This window comes from Microtus pennsylvanicus, chromosome 1 (assembly GCF_037038515.1).
Source record: "Microtus pennsylvanicus isolate mMicPen1 chromosome 1, mMicPen1.hap1, whole genome shotgun sequence".
NCBI classification, from domain to species: Eukaryota; Metazoa; Chordata; class Mammalia; order Rodentia; family Cricetidae; genus Microtus; species Microtus pennsylvanicus.
Genome location: NC_134579.1, coordinates 34,838,337 through 34,858,259, shown reverse-complemented (window position 1 = coordinate 34,858,259; position 19,923 = coordinate 34,838,337).

Here is a 19,923-nt window from a genome sequence, read left to right as displayed (position 1 = left end):
TTTCCCTCATCTCAGAATATCCTGACCATCCTGGTGGGGACAGCACCCTCCCTCTGGTGAGTACTCCTACCACATGGGAGGGCAAAATCCATCCTGCTCCTTCTGCCCCTATCAAGACTTATCATCTCTGCATTCCTCTGTTTTGTGACAGACACAGTGGTCTGCATTGGATTAAGAAGCCAGAGGAGGTGCAAGGGACATTGTTCCATGAACACAGTGCTTGCTACATGAGCAGATCCCAAGAACCATGTAAAGCTGGGATCAGAAGCATGTTATCCCAGCTTCCCTACTGTGAGATGGGAGGTGGAGTCTCCCTGGGAACTTGCAGGACAAGTGACCTGGTACACAAAGTGGCAAATGCTTCAAATAAGATGGAAGGAAAGAATTGATACCAAGGTCGGCCTTAATTTCCACAGATGTGTTGTAATACATGTGTTCTAGAATTCACACATAGAAACACACACACAACTGTGATATGAATGATTTCCTTTACATTAGATGTCAACCTGGAGGAGCTTGTTTCCTTTCCACCAAGTGGGTTCTGGGAATGATACTCAGGTTGTCAGGCTGCATGACAAGTGTCTTTACTGGCTAAGCTATTGCACAAGCCCAGGTAACTTTCTGTAGCCATAGATGAAACTGACTGGATAGGAAGTGCCAGTTATTGTCACAAAGCCTTATTGATCTGTGCGATCCTATGGTGCAGAGCTGTTTAAGGTCCTAGAGAAAGGTGGTTCTACAATGTCCATTTTAGATTTGTCAGTTATTCTGGTCCTTATGACCAATGTCTGTGAAGCAGGGAAAGCATCCTCTCCACCTGGCATGTGCTGTTGGAGAGGCTGGGGCAGCCCAGTCACAGCCAGTCCCTCCTGGAAATATTGTGTGCTCTCTCCCTGTTTTCCAAACACTATGCACTATGGCTCTGAAGGCTTTGTCAGTATAGATGGATCTTGAACTCAACAATTAGAACTCTTTCTGTGATGAGGCCCAGTCATGCTCAACTAGATAGTATTTACATCAGTGCAGTGAACACTAGATACCTCTCAAATCATCGAGCCCATCCATAGAGTAGAACTCTCATGCACTAATTCATTACTGCTCAAAAGCTCTCTGTGGTGATTTGAATAGCTATAGCCCCCACAGACTCATGTGTTTGAATGCTTGACCCATATGTAATGGCATTGTTGAGAAGTATGGCCTTGTTAGGGTAGGTGTGGCCTTCTTGGAGGAAGTGTGTCATTGTGAGGGTGAGCTTTGAAGTCTCAGATGCTCAAGCTACACCCATTGTGACACACTGGCTCCTTCTACTGCCTGCAAATCAAGATGTAGAACTCTCAGCTACCTTTCCAACATTGTGTCTGCCTACATGCCAACTACCATGAAAATAATGGACTAACATTCTGAACTGTAAGCAAACCCAATTAAATGCTTTCTTTTGTAATTATTGCCGTGGTCATGGTGTCTCTTCACAGCAATAGAAACCCCGAGAAAGCCTCCAAACATGACACATGGAGAAATAGGCTCCAACAAGGTAATCTAGGGGATGCAGACAGTACATAGCAGGTCCACCCTACCTGGTCTCTTCTGACTCTGATCTCACTACATTAAACACCCTAATCCCTGGTTCAACATGTTTCTGCATCTACTAACCTGTCCACTATAGCATCTCCGCAGAAGCCCTTGCAGCTCACTGGGTCTCCATTTGCTTGTACTTTCTATGGAGAGATAGAACTCTCAGTAGTCCATGAGCGTTCCACCCAAAGGATGGGCTTGATGATTTGAGAGGTAATACATTAGTCCACAAGAGTTCTACCCTTATGGATGATTCAACATGTTTATGAGAGATTAGAGTGATGGTCTCTCTGCCACAGAAGATACTGCATAGGGGATAAGAAAATATCTGTTTTTGGAAGAATGTTTTTAGAAGGACCTGACTTGACCAACACTTTGACCTCCGACTTCCAGAACTGCCTGATATTTAAGCTGACATAGAAGATATTTGTTCAGGATGCCCAAGTTAATAAAACAAGACTAGATAATATGGGGCTGGATGATGACTGGCTTTATAATGTGATACATGGAATTCTGCTATGGTTCCCTGTGATTTTCTGCCCTGTTCTCCAGTACAGAGTCAGGTGAGACAGCACAGCTGTGACTATGCCACATTGAACGGCAAAACAGACTTTGTGGATCAGTTGACTCTGAGTCCATTAAAGGGGCATGAAGTGGATGGGTCTAGACTGAGAGCCTTTTGAAGAGGAGATTGCTCTGGACTGCACCGAGATTCCAGGATGGGGAAAGAGCCGTGCCACAAGCTGTTGATGGGTGTGTACTGGGAATGGGGGCTCTCAGTTTGCAGCCAGGAAGGAGATGGAACCTCAATCCTGTAGAGCTTGCAGAGGTGAAGCTGCTAGCAACACAGAGTTGGGAGTGTATTTACCCAGTTCCTTCTGGGATAGACTTGTTGTGAGAACTCCTTCAGCTAATAGCCTTTAAGATACCAGCCCACTCTGGACATGGTTTCATGTACTATAAGTGCAGACAAAAAGCATCCATGGCCCATTTTATCTGTTGGATGTGGGATTCCTCTCTGTATGCTATGAATTTTTTTATTACCCTTGGTTAATAAGGATGATGTTTTCACCTGTGGCAGAGCAGAATAGAGCTAGGCAGGGAATACTAAACTGAATGCAGGGAGAACAAAATGCAATTAGGCAGATACCATGTAGCTGCCAAAAGAGAAAGATTCAGAACTTATCACTAGGCCACAGCCTCATGGGGATACATAGATTAATAGAAATTGGTTAATTTAAGATGTAAGAACTAGCTAGAAATATACCTGAGCCATTGGCCAAACAGTATTGTAATGAACACAGTTCTGTGTGGTTATTCAGATCTGGGAGGCCAGGAAATGATCATGCAATATCCATTTGCATAGCCTTCCCCTGACAAGAATGGCAGGCTTCCTGCCTTCAGAACTGTGAGGTAGCAGGCAGGCGTTTAATGTTCAAGCTAGAGTCATCTGGGAAGAGCAAATTTCAACTGTGGAATTGTCCCACAGCAGGAGGAAGAAGGGCAGAGTCAGAGAGAAGCCATGGAGGCACTGCTGGAGACAGACTGCTGAAACTTCGCTGGTAGGCCATGACTTCATGGTGCTAAACAGATTATTGGAGATGGGTTAAATTAAGATATAAGAGTTAGCCAATAATAAGCTAAAGCTAATGGGCCACATAGTGATTTAAATAGTGCAGTTTCTGTGTGATTATTTCAGGGCTGAGCATCTGGGAACCAAAGAGTGGCATTCTCCAACAAGCATCAAGTCTTCTTAAGCACTGAGAGGTTTCTCTGCCCTCCTTATATATTTCTTAAAGATTTATTTTATGTGTGTCAGCATAGATGTATGTGTACCACATGTGTGCACTGTCTGCAGAGGCTAGGAAAGCCCAGATTTCATAGAACTGGATTCACAGACAGCTGTAAGCTGCCAGATGGGTGCTGGGAAGTGAACATGGGTACTCTGCAATAGCAGGCAGTGTTTTAACCACTGAGGTATTTCTCTAGTTCTTAATTTACTTTTGATTTCACAGAAGTCTGCAGTTGAAAGATTTTGGACTTTTTTTTGATATTTTTTTATTGATAAAAGGAGAATAAAAAAAATTCCACCTCCTCCGAGCCTCCCATTTCCCTCCCCCTCCTCCCACTCTTCTCCCCCTCCTCCCACCTTCTCCCCCTCCCCCCACTCCTCTCCCCCTCCCTCTCCAGTCCAAAGAGCAGTCAGGGTTCCCTGCCCAGTGGTAAGTCCTAGGTCCTCCCCCCCTCCGCCCATATCAAGGAAGGTGAACATCCAAACTGGCTAGGCTCCCACCAAGCCAGCACATTAAGTAGGATCAAAACCCCGTGCCATTGTCCTTGGCGTCTCATCAGCCCTCATTGTTCGCCATGTTCAGAGAGTCCAGTTTTATCCCATGCTATTTCGGTAACAGTCCAGCTGGCCTTGGTGAGCTCCCAGTAGATCAGCTCCACTGTCTCAGTGGGTGGGTGCACCCCTCGTGGTCCCGACTTCTTTGCTCATGTTCTCCTTCCTTCTGCTCCTCATTGGGACCTTGGGATCTCAGTCCATTGCTCCAGTGTGGGTCTCTGTCTCTATCTCCATCCATCACCAGATGAAGGTTCTATGATGATATGCAAGATATTAGTCAGTATTGCTCTAGGATAGGGTCATTTCAGGTTCCCTATCCTCAGCTGCCCAAGGAACTAACTGGGGACCTCAGCTTGGGCACCTGGGAGCCCCTCTAGGGTCAAGTCTCTTGCCCACCCTAAAGTGGCTCCCTTAACTAAGAATTGTGGTTCCAAGCTCCCCTATCCAACCTTCCTTTATCCCAATCCTCCTGTTTCCCCAAATCCCCCCCTCCTAGGGGAGATGGGGAGAGAAAAGATTTTGGACTTTTAAAAAGACTTCCTTTTAAAAGAGATTGGACTTTACAAGTGTTGAAAAATTTAAAGCCTATGAGAGTTTTAAAGTTACACTTGTTTTATATTGTGTTATGTACAAGAGACATTGGAGATAAATGAAAAAGAAAGGCTAGGGCTTGAGAGTGATGTATTTGTATGTTGAATTGACAAGGGGTCAATTGTGCTGCTGAGTTTTTTGTCAACCTGGCACAACTTAGGTCATCTTGAAGGAACTGAGAAATTAACTCCATCAGATTTGCCTGTGGGAAAATCCTTGGGGCCTTTTCTTTATTAATGATTGACATGGGAGGGTTCAGCTCACTGTGGGCAGCGCCAACCCTGGAGGGTGATCCTGAGTCATGTAAGAATGCAAACCGAGCACACCGTGAGGAGCAAGCCAGTAAGCAGCACTGCTCTGCGGCCTTTGCTTCAGTTCCTGTCCCCAGTTCCCTGCCTTGATGCCCCCCAGTGATGGAGTGCGACCTAAGAGTTGTAGGCTGAAACAAACCTGAAGGATCCAGTCATGAAAAGCTAAAATGAACAGATCACCCAAAGGAAGTTCTTTACTTCCAACCATTATCACCTGCCAGAGTAGGACTCAGACATCGATAAATTTAATAAAGGCCTGAGTCTCAGTAGTTTACCCTGAAGCAATACCTGGTTGCAGGAAGGACCACAAACTGAGATTATCTGAGCACTACCCAAAAAAGGACTATCCAATGGAAATGCCTAACATTCCAACTGCTGTAGATAGGATCACCTGCCAGCACACACTCATCAGGACACCCCTGGACAAATGTCAGCCAGTCATGGGTCCTGAAACTCAGAAACCCTTCACCCCCACCTTTACTACTATCAAAGCCCAAGTCTAACTGAGCTTGGGGCTCTCTGGTTATTCCAATACGTTGGACATGTGGAAAGACTGAGTTTTCAAACTTGCATATAATAAAAGCACTTTGCTTTTACACCCGGGACTCAGTCTCCTTTTTGGCTTTTGGGGACTTCACAGATTTTTTTTGCATAACATTTTGGGGCTTGTCTGGGATCCCCCAAGCCCACTGGGACTACTACCTGTAGAGCCTTCAACTGGCCGGTAAATTTTCTGTGTTTTGTTTCATGTTTCATGTCTGTGCCTCATGTCTTTCTGTGAGTGGGCCCAGGAAACATAAGCATCTGCAGACAATCTTCAGATACATGAAAAAAAAATCACACATGGGGCACCTGGAGGAGCCTTCCCCAGGACCCTTTCTGCAGAGGGTGGTTCACTCTGATGAGACACATGGGTAGCATTCTTGGTTCTGTCAGGGGATACACTGGCAGTGTTCTCAGTTCTGTTGAGAGACACATGGGTAGCATTCTCAGTTCTGTGGTGAGACAGGCAGGTAGCATTCTCAGTTCTGTTGAGAGACACATGGGTAGCATTCTTAGTTCTGTGGTGAGACACATGGGCAGCATTCTCAGTTCTGTGGTGAGACAGGCAGGTAGCATTCTCAGTTCTGTTGAGAGACACATGGGCAGCATTCTCAGTTCTGTGATGAGACAGGTAGGTAGCGTTCTCAGTTGTGTTGAGAGACACATGGGTAGCATTCTCCATTCTGTATAGAAGCATGCAGGTAGCATTCTCATTTTGATAGAAGGACAGTTCACACCCACAAAACAGCTTGAGGCTGTCAACTTTGGTTTGATTTGGCTCCATTGTCCTGTTCATTGTCTTGTGTGTCTGTGTGTTGTGTTTGTGTCATGACTTAGACTGACGCTGACAATATGGGACAGACTCAAATAATGACTTCTTTGACTTTGAAACTGTGATCACTTACAGGACTTTAGCGATAGGGCCATAAGTATAAAGGTATATTTTCCTAAAAGGGATAAGACAAATAACCTCTACCCACCACCTTAAATATTTGATGAAAAGAAGTCAGCCTTGGCCCCAACTACGAGGCTGTGGGGCAGTGTGCTTGTGTGGATGAGTGACTGGGCTATGCAGCCTTGTTTAATGTAGCAAGGCTGCCAGTCACAGTTTTAGGGGGTGAATGTATCCCAATAGGATTTCAAATACTAAACAGAGAATCTAGGGTTAATTGCTATGGCTGGAGAAGTTAAAATCTTTCCCCTCATGCTGCATAACACCCTGCCCCCTCCCATGCTGGTGAATGAGTTTTTTCTGCCTACCCTGGGACTGTGTGCCTCAGCTTCTGGTCAAACCTGACCAAGGTTTGGCTCCACTCTGACTATAGGTATTGTGACACTTACAGCCAGACTTCCCTCCACCAGAGCTGCTTTGATCATTCAGATCCAATGTGTTATAAATATCTATCAAAATTTATAGGGGCTGGTTACAAATTACTATTAGTTAATGTATAAGAAAAACAACTGTTGGTCTCACATGTTTCATGCTGGTACAGGATTTTATTTGAATTAAATTTAAAGGTTTTTTGTTATAGTATATGCATGTTTTTATTCTTGTTTAAAATATTGTAACCATACAATATAAAGGTCAGAAGGAGATGTAAACTATGTTTGATGTGGTTTTTCATATATGCAAATACTGAATATGCTTGTTTTGTTAAAAAGTTTGTCTATGTAAGTTTTCTTACAAGCATGGAGCTGAGACAGAAATGGTCTGGCTATTTTTGCTGTCTCTGCCACCCATCACTGCTGTGGCCACATTAATGGGCCTGACTTCAAAAATTTATTACTGAGCTCTGATTACTGAATTTGGCTTAGCAGAAATTCAGATGACTTTTGATATAAATAATGTTAAAACTGCTATATGCTGGGTTTTTTATTGAATAGCTGGCTCTAGAGTTGGATTATGGCTCTTCCTTTGTTAGACCCATGTTTTCTTTACTTAAAATCTATGCATGGGTAATTTTAAAGAAACCATGAGCAATAATTCTATTTTACATTTTGGATTGCCATTTTGCTAGAGTTTTAGAAAAAAAGATGACTCATAATTTCACCATCATTAAAGGTCACTACATTTACTGGTCCTAACAAATCTCCAGGATAGTCTAAATTAAGATAGTTTAATATATATATATTAAACTATCTTAATTTAAACATATATATGATATTAAATTTAAAATATTAAAGCACATCTCAATGTTTTTATACTCAAAAATATACCTTGCTCTTCCTACTAGATTTTGTTAATTTAAGAATCACCTAAGTAATAATGGTTATAAAGACATAAAGGAATCATAAAACACAGCTAAGGTTTACAAATGTTTAACAAGACTACAGTCGTACAATGGACCTTAATAGTTTTAGAAATGCCAGTGCCAGATGGTAGTCAACAGAAGTACCAGCAGCTACAGTGAAATGGAGCAGGCTGAGATCTAAAAGTCAGGCTATGTATATGCTGTCAAGGGTGGGACCAAAGAAGTACTTTATTTTTAATATCCTTTATATTGCAGGAAGACATTTAGGAGATTTTAATTTTAAAAAAATTAAATAAATGTAAAAGGCTGTGAGACAGCTGTGCTATAAAATGTTTTATATTGTTAATATTTAAACTTGAAATAAAAGGCTAAAAATTAGGGTCAGAGCCATAAGCACCAAAAGCTAACCAGAAACAAAAGTGTTCATTTCTTGTGGTGCAGAAGAATATGGCGTAAGCAGTTTGATAGAGGACTTGGAACAGCATCCAAGCCTATGAATTTCAATCTTTTGTAGGTTGTTGTACAGGGGTAGTCTAGGACCACCTGCATGTCAGCTGTTTGGATTGAGATACACATCATAGGCAGAACTGGGATAAAACCGGACTCGCTGAACATAGTGGACAATGAGGACTACTGAGAACTCAAGAACAATGGCAATGGGTTTTTGATCCAACTGCACATACTGGCTTTGTGGGAGCCTAGGTAGTTTGGATGCTCACCTTACTAGACCTGGATGGAGATGGGAGGTCCTTGGACTTACCACAGGGCAGGGAACCCTGATTGCTCTTTGGGCTGATGAGGGAGGGGGACCTTATTGGGGGAGGGGGAGGGAAATGGGAGGCAGTGGCAGGGAAGAGACAGAAATCTTTAATAAATAAATAAGAAAATTAAAAAAAAGAAAATAACAACAAAAAATTCTGTAATTGGAGGATCACTATAACATAAAAAACTATATTAAAAGGTAAAAGCATTAAAATATTAACTAATGGTTTAAAAATATATTTTCTTGTTCAAGGTCTATTGGCTTAAAAGTGTATGTTTAGCCTCCCTATCTTTGTTGGGTTAAGGTATTTGGATAAACTGAGTCATAAATTTTTGTATTGATACTAAGAGGTTTGGACCTCCTATTCTGGATTAAGAATGTTGTTTCTATGTCAATCACTCTGGGGTAATTAGAGATTCAATGGCCTTGCTAATGATAGAGAACAAAACACTCACACTAAAGATGGATAAAAACTTGTTCAACTGGTCTCCTTGTTAACAACCTTACTTTCAGCTCTAACAGGCCCCTAATGATCTTGCTTCTTGTTATGAACAGACTTGATGGCTTTGTTTGAGAATGGGTCAATATCATCAACTGATGGTATTGAGGTTCCAGTAACACCCCTGAGCCCCTGGACAGACAGGATCCATGATCGTGTCCTGTCATTAGTACTTGTGAAGGGGGAAAAATATAGGGCCCAGGGTAGCTTTCCCAGGGCAATTTGGCACACACCTGCCAAGATGGGTCCTATAGATCACCAAAAAGGTAGACCTGAGTTCAGTTTGCCCTAGGGCAATACTAGCTCTTAGACCCCCCTCATATTTCCATTTCACCCTGGGACCTGTTCCTTGCTTTTGCAGGAGACAGCATTAACAGCTAGATATAAACTTGTTCTGTGTTTACCCTCAGAATGACTAATTCAGTTTCTTTATTAGCTTTAATTCAAAATCATTACAAAGCATGGAGTTCTAGACTTGTAAAAGCTGCTAACTTAGTCAGTCATCTTTAAAATACTGATATAATTAGTTACAGAAATAAGCCTTATTTAGTTCCCTGTATATGTTTTCAAAGTCAAACTTAAAACAAAAATGAACAACAAAGTTCGTCTAATCAGACATACCTAGGCAGCCCTCATACTTCGGAGATCTGCAGAATATATGATTTAAAATAAAATAATGATTTAAAAGCTTATTATATTAGACAGAGACTCTGAGATCCTAGTAGTAACCCAAGGTCTCCAAAGAGGATTATGAGACACCATGATGCCTCCACCTGGATTACAATGATGCTGACTACTTGGTGAGATGCCCCAGCACAACACCTTCTGCCAGGACCTGGTCCAGACTGTGGACAAACATCAGAACCTTGGAGAACTGATTGTACCACTTTTGCCTAGACAAAATAAGGTCAGTCTTTTCCATGTCTCTCTTCCACAGAAAAAGAAAAAGTTCACCTCATGAGCCTGGCTTAGGCAGTAAGAGTGTTGTTCTGGATATTTCTGTTTCCAATGCTTTGGGGATCTGGGTATGACTAACTGTATATGGACTCTGGTCCCTGTAATTTTTAATAGATTCGGAAACTATTTGGTTTGTACTCAGATATACTTTGTTTATCCTTCTGAGATCTCTGATAATATTAATGGATAAGACAGTTATAATGTCAGTTTAATAGCAAAAGTTATCTAAATTTTTCTACAAAGCTGTAGCCAACTTATTAGCTAGGACTCAAAATGTGAGTCAATACCTCCTGTTTACAGGCATCTGTTATCTGCTCTTTTTCCAAATTTTAACTTCTGTTCCTAGTTTAAACTTATCTCAATAGGCTTCCACTTGGCTGGCAGTTGCATCTAAGCATCAGTTGCTTATTACAACCTGCTCTGAATGGTGGTGAGCCATGAACTTGCTGAAAGCTAAAATGGACTGGTCCAGCTGATGTGAGCACTCCCTGTCCCTTCAATGAAGTCTGATGAGTGTCCCATTGCCTAAATTTACTCCCTACCTTTGGCTAGCCTTTCAACCTGCTTGGGCCTGGATAACAATGCCCCATTGTCAGCTTGAAGTGGTTGTAGAAAGGAACACATCATCCAAGGCTCCCTGCCCAAAATAGCTTAAAAGGCTGAGACAAGGCGGAACTCCCTAGCATGGGAGACAAGATAACTACCTATTTATTAATTTAAATAGTTCCATACCTCTTTAAAACCAGGGGCAAGCAGGACCCAAGATTGGGTCCTGTCATTGGTGCTTGTGAAGGGGAAAATGAAGGAGCCAGCCATAACCTAAATATGAACAGATCACACAAAGGAAGTTCTTTACTTCCAACCATTATCACCTGCCAGAGTTGGACTTAGCCATCGATAAATTTAATAGAAGTCTGAGTCTTGGTAGTTTTTTTCTGAAGCAATACCTGGTTCAGAAAGGACCACAAACTGAGATTACCCGAGCACCACCCAAAAACAGACCATCCAAAGGAAATGCCTAACATTCCAACTGCTGTAAATAGGATCACTGGCCAGCACACACTCACCAGGACACCCCTGGACAAATGTCAGCCAATCAGGGGTCCTGAACCCCAGAAACCACTCACCCCCACCTTTACTACTATAAAACCCCAATTCTAGCTGAGCTTGGGGCTCTCCATTTGTTCCAAAACATTGGACACACGAAGAGACTGAGTTCCCAAACTTGCATAAAATAAAAGCTCTTTGATTTTACCATATGGGACTCAGTCTCCTTGTTGGCTTCTGGGGACTTTGCAGATTTGGGCATAACCAAACCCTTTCCAGGTTGCTTTTGGTCATGGTGTTCATCACAGTGATGGAAGAATCTGGAGAGTGGGAGTAGAGGACGTGCTTAGGAATGAGAATTAGGGCTGGCAAAGTGGCCCAGTGGGTAAGGGCGCTTGGTACATGAGCCTGACACTTTAGTTTGATTCCTGGGACCCAATGGAAGGAGGGGAAGTGAGTAATAGAAGTTGTCCTCTGACTTCCAAATGTGTGCTGTGGCACACCTGTTCTCACACTCTCATACATCAAACACACACAATAATAATAAATAAAACATTTAAAAAAACAGAAAGGAGTTAATACTCTTAGAGACAGAAAAGGCAACATGAAGAGGATAGTAAAAAAGCAGGCCAGAGTGTAATGCCTGAGTTACTCTTTATGGTACAGCTCATGCTACTGTACAATTTGCGAGCCAGGCAAGGGCCTGAAGGTTAAAAGAACACACAAGAGACATGCGTGAGTCATGAGGAAATAGTGCCAAATGCTGTTTATTTTAAACTTAGGAAAAACCTTATATACCTAGCTGCTGCATGATGGAATTCCTCCCAGGAAAGTGGGAAATTACCAATTCCAAGATGGAGTAAACAATGGCCTATAGCTAACCACCAGGAGGGTAGAGGGAGCACAGGAACAAACAAAATGTTTAGCCAGAAGTTGCAACAAGATGTCTGGCCAGAAACTGTCCTCAAGATGAACCGCTAGAGAAGGGGTAGACCCATGGGCTCTACAAGTCCCACTTTTATATAAATTACATGACTAGGCCTGTCTTGGGTGGCATTGGACTTCAGGCAACACCCCTTACCCATCTTGGGAAATCATCCAGGTCAAAACACATTTCCTGTCTTAGGTAAGGGAAACCCCCCAAAAACCTTTCCAATCATTGGCTCACTAGTCACTCATCAGCATGTTCAGCCAGATATGCACTGAAGGATCTTCTGGAAAAATAGCTAAGAGGACTTGCCAAGTGGCAACATTGATCTGAGCTTGCCTCTGGCTCTGGCACCATGAAAACATGAAGATGATGCTTCAGCACATATAAGCAGTCCTACAGAGGGTGTGCCTGCTCACCACTGCTCAGCACTGGTGCTCACCACTGCTCAGCACTGCTCAGCACTGGTGGGAGGAACCCTGGTATTGTTAACTAGAATAATCTTATGAGCCAATTTGTAAATTGTGCACTCCAGGGCTCATGAATAGCAACATTAAATATTTTTTACTGTATCTGTTATGTTGTAACCTTACAGTGGACTTGAACCAAAACCAAATGCAAATTTAACTGCAATATTTATTTTGAGTGGCCAAGGCATTTGCAACATGCCCCACTGATGTGGGAGTGTCATATATCAATCTGTTGATTTCATTGGCTAAGCAATAAAGAAACTGCTAGGCCCATTGGATAGGCCCACCCTTAGGTGGGTGGAGTAAACAGAACAGAATACCGGGAGGAAGAGGAAGTGAGGTCAGACTCCACAGCTTTCCTCTCCTGAGCAGACGCTTCAGAGAGATGCCATGCCCCGCTTCCGGGCAGACATACGCGATGAAGCTCCCACCTGGAATCTTCCCGGTAAGACCGGTGCTCACAGATTGTTAGAGATGGGTTGATTGGGATATCAGAATTAGCCAGTAAGGGCTAGAGCTAAGGGCCAAGCAGTGATTAAAAGAATACAGTTTCCATGTAATTATTTCGGGTAAAGCCGAGCCGGCGGCTGGGGTGTTGGGGGACGCAGCCCCGCCGCCGTTCATATTACAACACCCCACTAAGGTATACATTGTGCTAGCAGAAGCAACTTACTGGCTAATGGCAACTCCAGCAGCTGTAGCCACTGTGGCAGCCATAGCAATGGCCACTGATGACTGTTGTAATGCCAAAATCTCTTCTTGCTGGATGCAGGATGAGTTGATCGTCTTGGGATGGGTTGATAGGCAAAGGAACAAACCTTGGCACTTGGACCACCACAGCCAGCTCCTCAGAACCCCAGCAACAACTCCTTAGTTGACAAACCTGATTAGAATATTTTAAAACTCCAGAAATACAGGTTTTTTTTTTTTGCTGAATGGGAATTAAGAGTCCTGGAGGAGATGGTATTGCACTCAGTCCTATGGAAAGACTCAAGTCATAACCCAAAGGCTCAGGTCAGCAGCAACTGACTGGAGCTGAGCAAATTCTGCTAACAGAAGTATCTGCAACTGAGGAATTTTCCAAATTCCTGTGATAATATTTTGAGTGATATCCAAAGGCATAACAGGTTTATCTGTGCTAAATATGGGTAGATAAGAAATAGGGCCACACAGGGCTGTCAGTGTCCATCTGATCTCTTGGCCCTATCCTGTCCTCAGGCTCCTGGACAGGAAAATCCACAGCACACACCAGGTGCTCAGGTACCCATACTGGACTGACAGCATCCCTGTGGGAAAACAAAAACAGTCCCTTTTTCCCACATGAGTAAGGGATCTGGACCACACCAAGTGCCGTTTGCTAGATTCTTCCATTTGACATCAGGTATCCCGCAAGAAACTGGCGGACAATGCCGGTCAGCAGTGGTATGAGATTGAGCATCAACAGTCAAAACATTTAAAATGCATAAAATAAAAGATAAATGGTCTCTAGGGGTGGAACCATATTCCCCCTTTTGTGTTTTATGCAAATAGGCTTTGAGCATATGATGTGCTTGCTATAGCTTGTCCTTGAGGATTATATGGTATTCCTGTTTTATAAGAAATAGAGAACTCAGAGCAAAATTTAGCAAAGCCAATGCTGGCCCATTGTCAAATTCTACAGTTTTTGGAACTCCCACGTAGGCAAAATCCTGGACACAGTGACTTTTAACATCCCGTGATCAATGAATAGTTCACTTTAAAAGGCATTTCCAAATATCGATGAACAAAATGAAACAAATAGACTCTGCTGTGTATTGATTTTGTAGTATAGTGAGATGCCCACTCTACAGCCATTCCTGGAGAGTAATAATTACACTTGATAGTGACCTTAAGTCTATCATAGAGGTCTCCACTTGCTGTAGCATGTGTGGCATGAGGTAAAATGCCACATCCATGGCTGTTTCGCCTGTGTGACAAAATGTCTCTCAGAGGGTGGCCATCTCAAAATGAGGGGCTCGTGCTTCCTGGAGCTTGGCCCCCAGCGGCTCCCTGGCAGTCTGCTTGAGTTGTGGTGCCTGATCAGCCTCAACGACCTCGTTTACTTTGTTTCTGGTGATGGTTTCTTTTTCTTCTGTCCTACTTTTCTCTTGACAAAAACTTAATCTGTTGAAGGAACCAGAAAACATTCCCAATGGCTCCTTGAATATGGAGGAACTGATGTTTCAGTTCCCTCCCTTGATTCAAGCCATTAATGTTATGATTAAGACTCTGGCCCGCTCTCTGGGGGAATTTATGGATACCCTAGAACAGAAAGAGCTCATGATAGGAGAAGATGGGTAAATTATGAAGGAAAACGTATGGAATGGCATGAGTTACCATTTATGGAGAGGCTAGCCAGAAGGAGAAACCCCTGGTGCATTTTAGATAGGAAAGGCAAGCTATTCTTTTTTTTAACATTTTTTTTATTGATAAAAGAAGAATAAAGAAAAAAAAAACAAATTTCCACCTCCTCCCAGCCACCCCTTTCCCTCCCCCTCCTTGCCAGCCATTCAATATTGAAGCAAACCCTATGGGTGGGATCCTGAAGAATGGTTTTTGGGTTACCTTGGTTACCTTGAGGGCAGATATGATTTAGGGCCATGAGAAAATACAGTTGGTTAATGGTGCGAGATGAATTTCAAAGAAAAGCTCTGCCCACCTGGCCCTGACCACAAGACATGCTGAGAATAATCAATTGCCTGTAATCATTTTCTTTATGTAACCTTTTATGTCTGCCAACTTCCTTCTGTAATCTCTTTAAAGTGATGTTTGAATTTTAGTAAAATTGTAGCAGATTCAAACCTCATTAGAGTTATGTCTGTCTGTCATTCGCTGAATCCTGGGTTCTCCTTAGCCTTCACCCCTGTTCTCCCTCGGTCTTCAATCTCCAAGAGAGTCGGTCCACGGCAGAAAAACAGTTGAGCAATGGGGTATAGAACCAGAGATTCCGGTCTGCTGAGAGGAGATGAGACACAGGGTCTGTTGGTTGGCTGCATTCGTTTTGTCCAGAATTGGACTGGGGAGCCTAGGTTCAATGCATCACACATTCTCTCTTTGAAACATTCCCTCACTTTCATCTAGGCAATAAGCCTAGACACCATGAATGATGCTTCAGCAGTGTAGACCCCCACTGCCCCTTCTGTGGTCACTCAAACAAAAGGAAGTAGAGTTGTCTGGAGCAGCGCCTCTTTTCAGATGTGAGACCAGACATAGAGACCCAGACAGAAGGCAGACTGGAACTGTGGCAGAGGGACTCAGGCCAAAAGCAATGAGCTGCTCTGAAGATGGGGGAAGGCTAAGATGGGATCACAAGCACCTACTGAAGATCTTCAGGCTGTGTTATCACCTAGTAGAAACCAGATAACTATGTATTGAATCCTCTGAAGCTGGAAGCCCCAAATAAATCCTTTTTCCCCTTGAGGTTGGAGCACATAGAAACATTTTTGCATCTGCAGTATAGAAAGGAAGCTGCATGTATAGATTATCAATAGCCTAGCATATAGTTGATGGTGTGTTTGTTTTCATTGACCTCAATGTCCTGGTGGTAACAAGAGTAACACAGGGTTAAGGCACCACTAAGTAGGCCCAGAAGTTCAGAGAACAGGGACAAGTGCAAGGAAGGAGAGGGAGAGAAGCACAGAGTCTCAGAATGTGGCTGTCACAACCTGAGCAGAGGGGCAAGACTGAGTCCCAGAAGGACTGACTGCCCTTGTTCCAGTCCTGTCAGATCTAGATGTATGGAGATAGGATGCCAAGGCAGGGTTTTCCTGTGGTGTTAACCTGCCTTCTCAGGTCTCTGTCATGACTGCTGTGGCATAGGACAGTAACAGGAGGTCTGTGAGTTAGCTCTGCCTTAATCTGCCTTGCTTGGTGTTTTGTGACAGTGATTGGAAGTACAGAGCCAGTGGTGGATGAGCTCACAGAAGTCTTTGAGCTGTGGACAACAGAGCTGCTTTTCTTTCTGTAATGAGGGTGAGAGCCTGTGGTCTGTTTTAAGGTTTTCAAGTTAATTGGCATTGCAGGTAATGATGTTCAGCTCCTCTGACCCCATGGAGCCTTTGCGAGCTGCAGAGCAAAGAGAATCTGGGCTCAGGAGACCAATTGAAAGGTGGGCATGGGACCAGAAGAAGTATCTTTATGGCATGACACACTCAAGGTAGTGCAAGCTGTCTGCTTTACAGCCTTGGCTCTGGAGTTCTTCCAGGAAGTTCTCCTAATAACCCTTCACATCCCCCTAGGACCCCTGGCTGCCAGTTCCCAGGTGGTTCTGCATTACGTAACAACAACAGATAGCATCACCAGAGCTGGTGAGGTGACTCAGTCAGAAAAGTGTCTGTACAATAATCAACTTTATATGGAAAAACAAAAAACCCAGGATAGCCAAAACAATCTTATACAACAAAGGATCGTCTGGAGGCATTACCATCCCTGACTTCAAACTCTACTACAGAGCTACAGTATTGAAAACAGCTTGGTATTGGCATAAAAACAGAGAAGTCGACCAATGGAATCGAATAGAAGACCCTGACATTAACCCACAAACCTATGAACACCTGATTTTCGATAAAGGAGCTAAAAGTATACAATGGAAAAAAGAGAGCATCTTCAACAAATTGTGCTGGCAAAACTGGATGTCAACCTGTAGAAGAATGAAAATAGATCCATATCTATCACCATGCACAAAACTCAAGTCCAAATGGATTAAAGACCTCAATATCAGTTTGAACACAGTGAACCTGATAGAAGAGAAAATGGGAAGTACTCTACAACACATGGGCACAGGAGACCACTTCTTACGTATAACCCCAGCAGCACAGACATTAAGGACCTCATTGAATAAATGGGACCTCCTGAGACTGAGAAGCTTCTGTAAAGCAAAGGACACTGTTACTAAGACACAAAGGCAACCCACCAACTGGGAGAAGATCTTCACCAACCCCGCAACTGACAAAGGTCTGATCTCCAAAATATATAAAGAACTCAAGAAACTAGACCGTAAAAGGCTAATCAACCCAATTATAAAATGGGGCATTGAGCTGAACAGAGAATTCTCAACAGAAGAACTTCAAATGGCCAAAAGACACTTAAGGTCATGCTCAACTTCCTTAGCGATCAGGGAAATGCAAATCAAGACAACTTTAAGATACCATCTTACACCTGTCAGAATGGCTAAAATCAAAAATACCAATGATAGCCTTTGTTGGAGAGGTTGTGGAGAAAGGGGTACACTCATCCATTGCTGGTGGGAATGCAAACTTGTGCAACCACTTTGGAAGGCAGTATGGCGGTTTCTCAGGAAATTCGGGATCAACTTACCCTTGGACCCAGCAATACCACTCTTGGGAATATACCCAAGAGAGGCCTTATCATACAACAAAAGTATATGCTCTACAATGTTCATAGCAGCATTGTTTGTGATAGCCAGAACCTGGAAACAACCTAGATGCCCTTCAATGGAAGAATGGATGAAGAAAGTATGGAATTTATACATATTAGAGTACTACTCAGCAATAAAAAACAAGGACTTCATGAATTTTGCATACAAATGGATGGAAATAAAAAACACTATCCTGAGTGAGGTAAGCCAGACCCAAAAAGAGGAACATGGGATGTACTCACTCATATTTGGTTTCTAGCCATAAACCAAGGACATTGAGCTTATAATTAGTGATCCTAGAGAAGCTAAATAAGGAGAACCCAAAGAAAAACATATAGGCATCCTCCTGAATATTAACCTTCAGCAAGCGATGAAAGGAGACAGAGACAGAGACCCAAATTGGAGCACAGGACTGAAATCTCAAGGTCCAAATCAGGAGCAGAAGGAGAGAGAGCACGAGCATGGAACTCAGGACCGCGAGGGGTGCACCCACACACTGAAACAATGGGGATGTTCTATTGGGAACTCACCAAGGCCAGCTGGCCTGGGTCTGGAAAAGCCTGGGATAAAACCGGACTCTCTGAACATAGCGGACAATGAGGACTACTGAGAACTCAAGAACAATGGCAATGGGTTTCTGATCCTACTGCACGCACTGGCTTTGTGGGAGCCTAGGCAGGTTGGATGCTCAACTTACTAGACCTGGATGGAGGTGGGGGTTCCTTGGACTTCCCACAGGACAGGGAACCCTGATTGCTTTTCGGGCTGGGGGGAGACTTAATTGGGGGAGGGGGAGGGAAATGGGAGGCGGCGGCGGGGAAGAGACAGAAATCTTTAATAAATAAATAAATAAAAAAGAAAAAAAAAGAAAAGTGTCTGTAGTGCAAGCATGAGGACATGAGTGTGAACCCAGCATCCCCATAACACAGCTGGCTTTGGGGCCATGAGCTTGGATTCTCAGCCCCGAGGAAGCAGAGGCAGGAGGATCCCTGAAGCTTGCTGGCTGGACAGTCTGGCTGAATCAGTGATTTACAGGTTCAGTGAAGGACTCTGCCTCAAAAAATAAGGTGGAGAGTTGATGGGGAAGAGTCTTCTGTTTTATGTTAATTTCATTGGTTAAATAAAGAGACTGTCTTGGCCCTTTAATAGGACAGAAAATCAGGTAGGTGGAGTAGACAGAACAGAATGCTGTGAAAAAGAACCCAAGTCAGGCAGTCACCATGATTCTCCTCTCCGAGGCAGACGCAGGTTAAGAATCTCCCTGGTAAGCCATCAGCTCGTGGTGCTACACAGATTATTAGAAATGGGTTCATCAAGATGTGAAAATTAGCCAATAAGAGGCTAAAACTAATGGACCAAACAGTGTTTAAAAGAATACAGTTTCTGTGTAACTATTTCGGAGCATAAGCTAGCCATGTGGGAGCCAGGGTGGCCAGAACGCAGCCCGCCGCTCCTCATACTACAGAGAGTGATGGAGTAATACTCCTGGCATCAACCTCTGGCTTCTACATGTGTGTGCACATATGTGCACAGGTGTCAACATGCAACATGAACATATAAAAATAAAGAGATAGCATCACCCAACTCCTGTATACCAGGTAACATGCCCCAGTCTTCTTTGCATTAGAATTAAGATCATGTGATCAGTTATAGTCAAGTAGGTCACATACCAATATATCTTCTGGGCACAACACACAGAATATGTGAGCTCACCAAGTTTTTACTTCATATTCTTGGTGGTTATTTCTGAGGCCTCTTGCTGATATATTAGTGCTTCAGTCGGACATGGCTTAGGTCTCAGAGGACTATGGAATGCTGCCCTCTGAGAGAGCAAAAGCCAACAGTCCCTGCACATGAGAGCCTGTGCAGTTCCTCTGTAACATCCTGACAGTCAGAACACAGTGCGTATGCTTTCAGCATGGCGTTTCCTCCCTTAGAGCTATTAAATACTAATAACATGACTGTTAAATATGAATGTCTTTAATGATGAACATGAATGAAAGTGGATCTACACCTGTAGCTCTGGAGAATTGTAATGACGGGGATGACATTTGCCTCAGGGAAACTGGAGTCCTTCCTATAGTGAGGGTAATGACAGGTGGGTCCCCTCTGTGGTGATAACCTCTGATACTGCCTCTTAGGAGCTATCTTTACAGAAGTAAGTCACTCCATTTACAACCTTTAGGTTAATACCTTTGAAAACAAGTTAAGTGATAAGGAAGATTTCTCAGGAAATAAGGCAATAAAC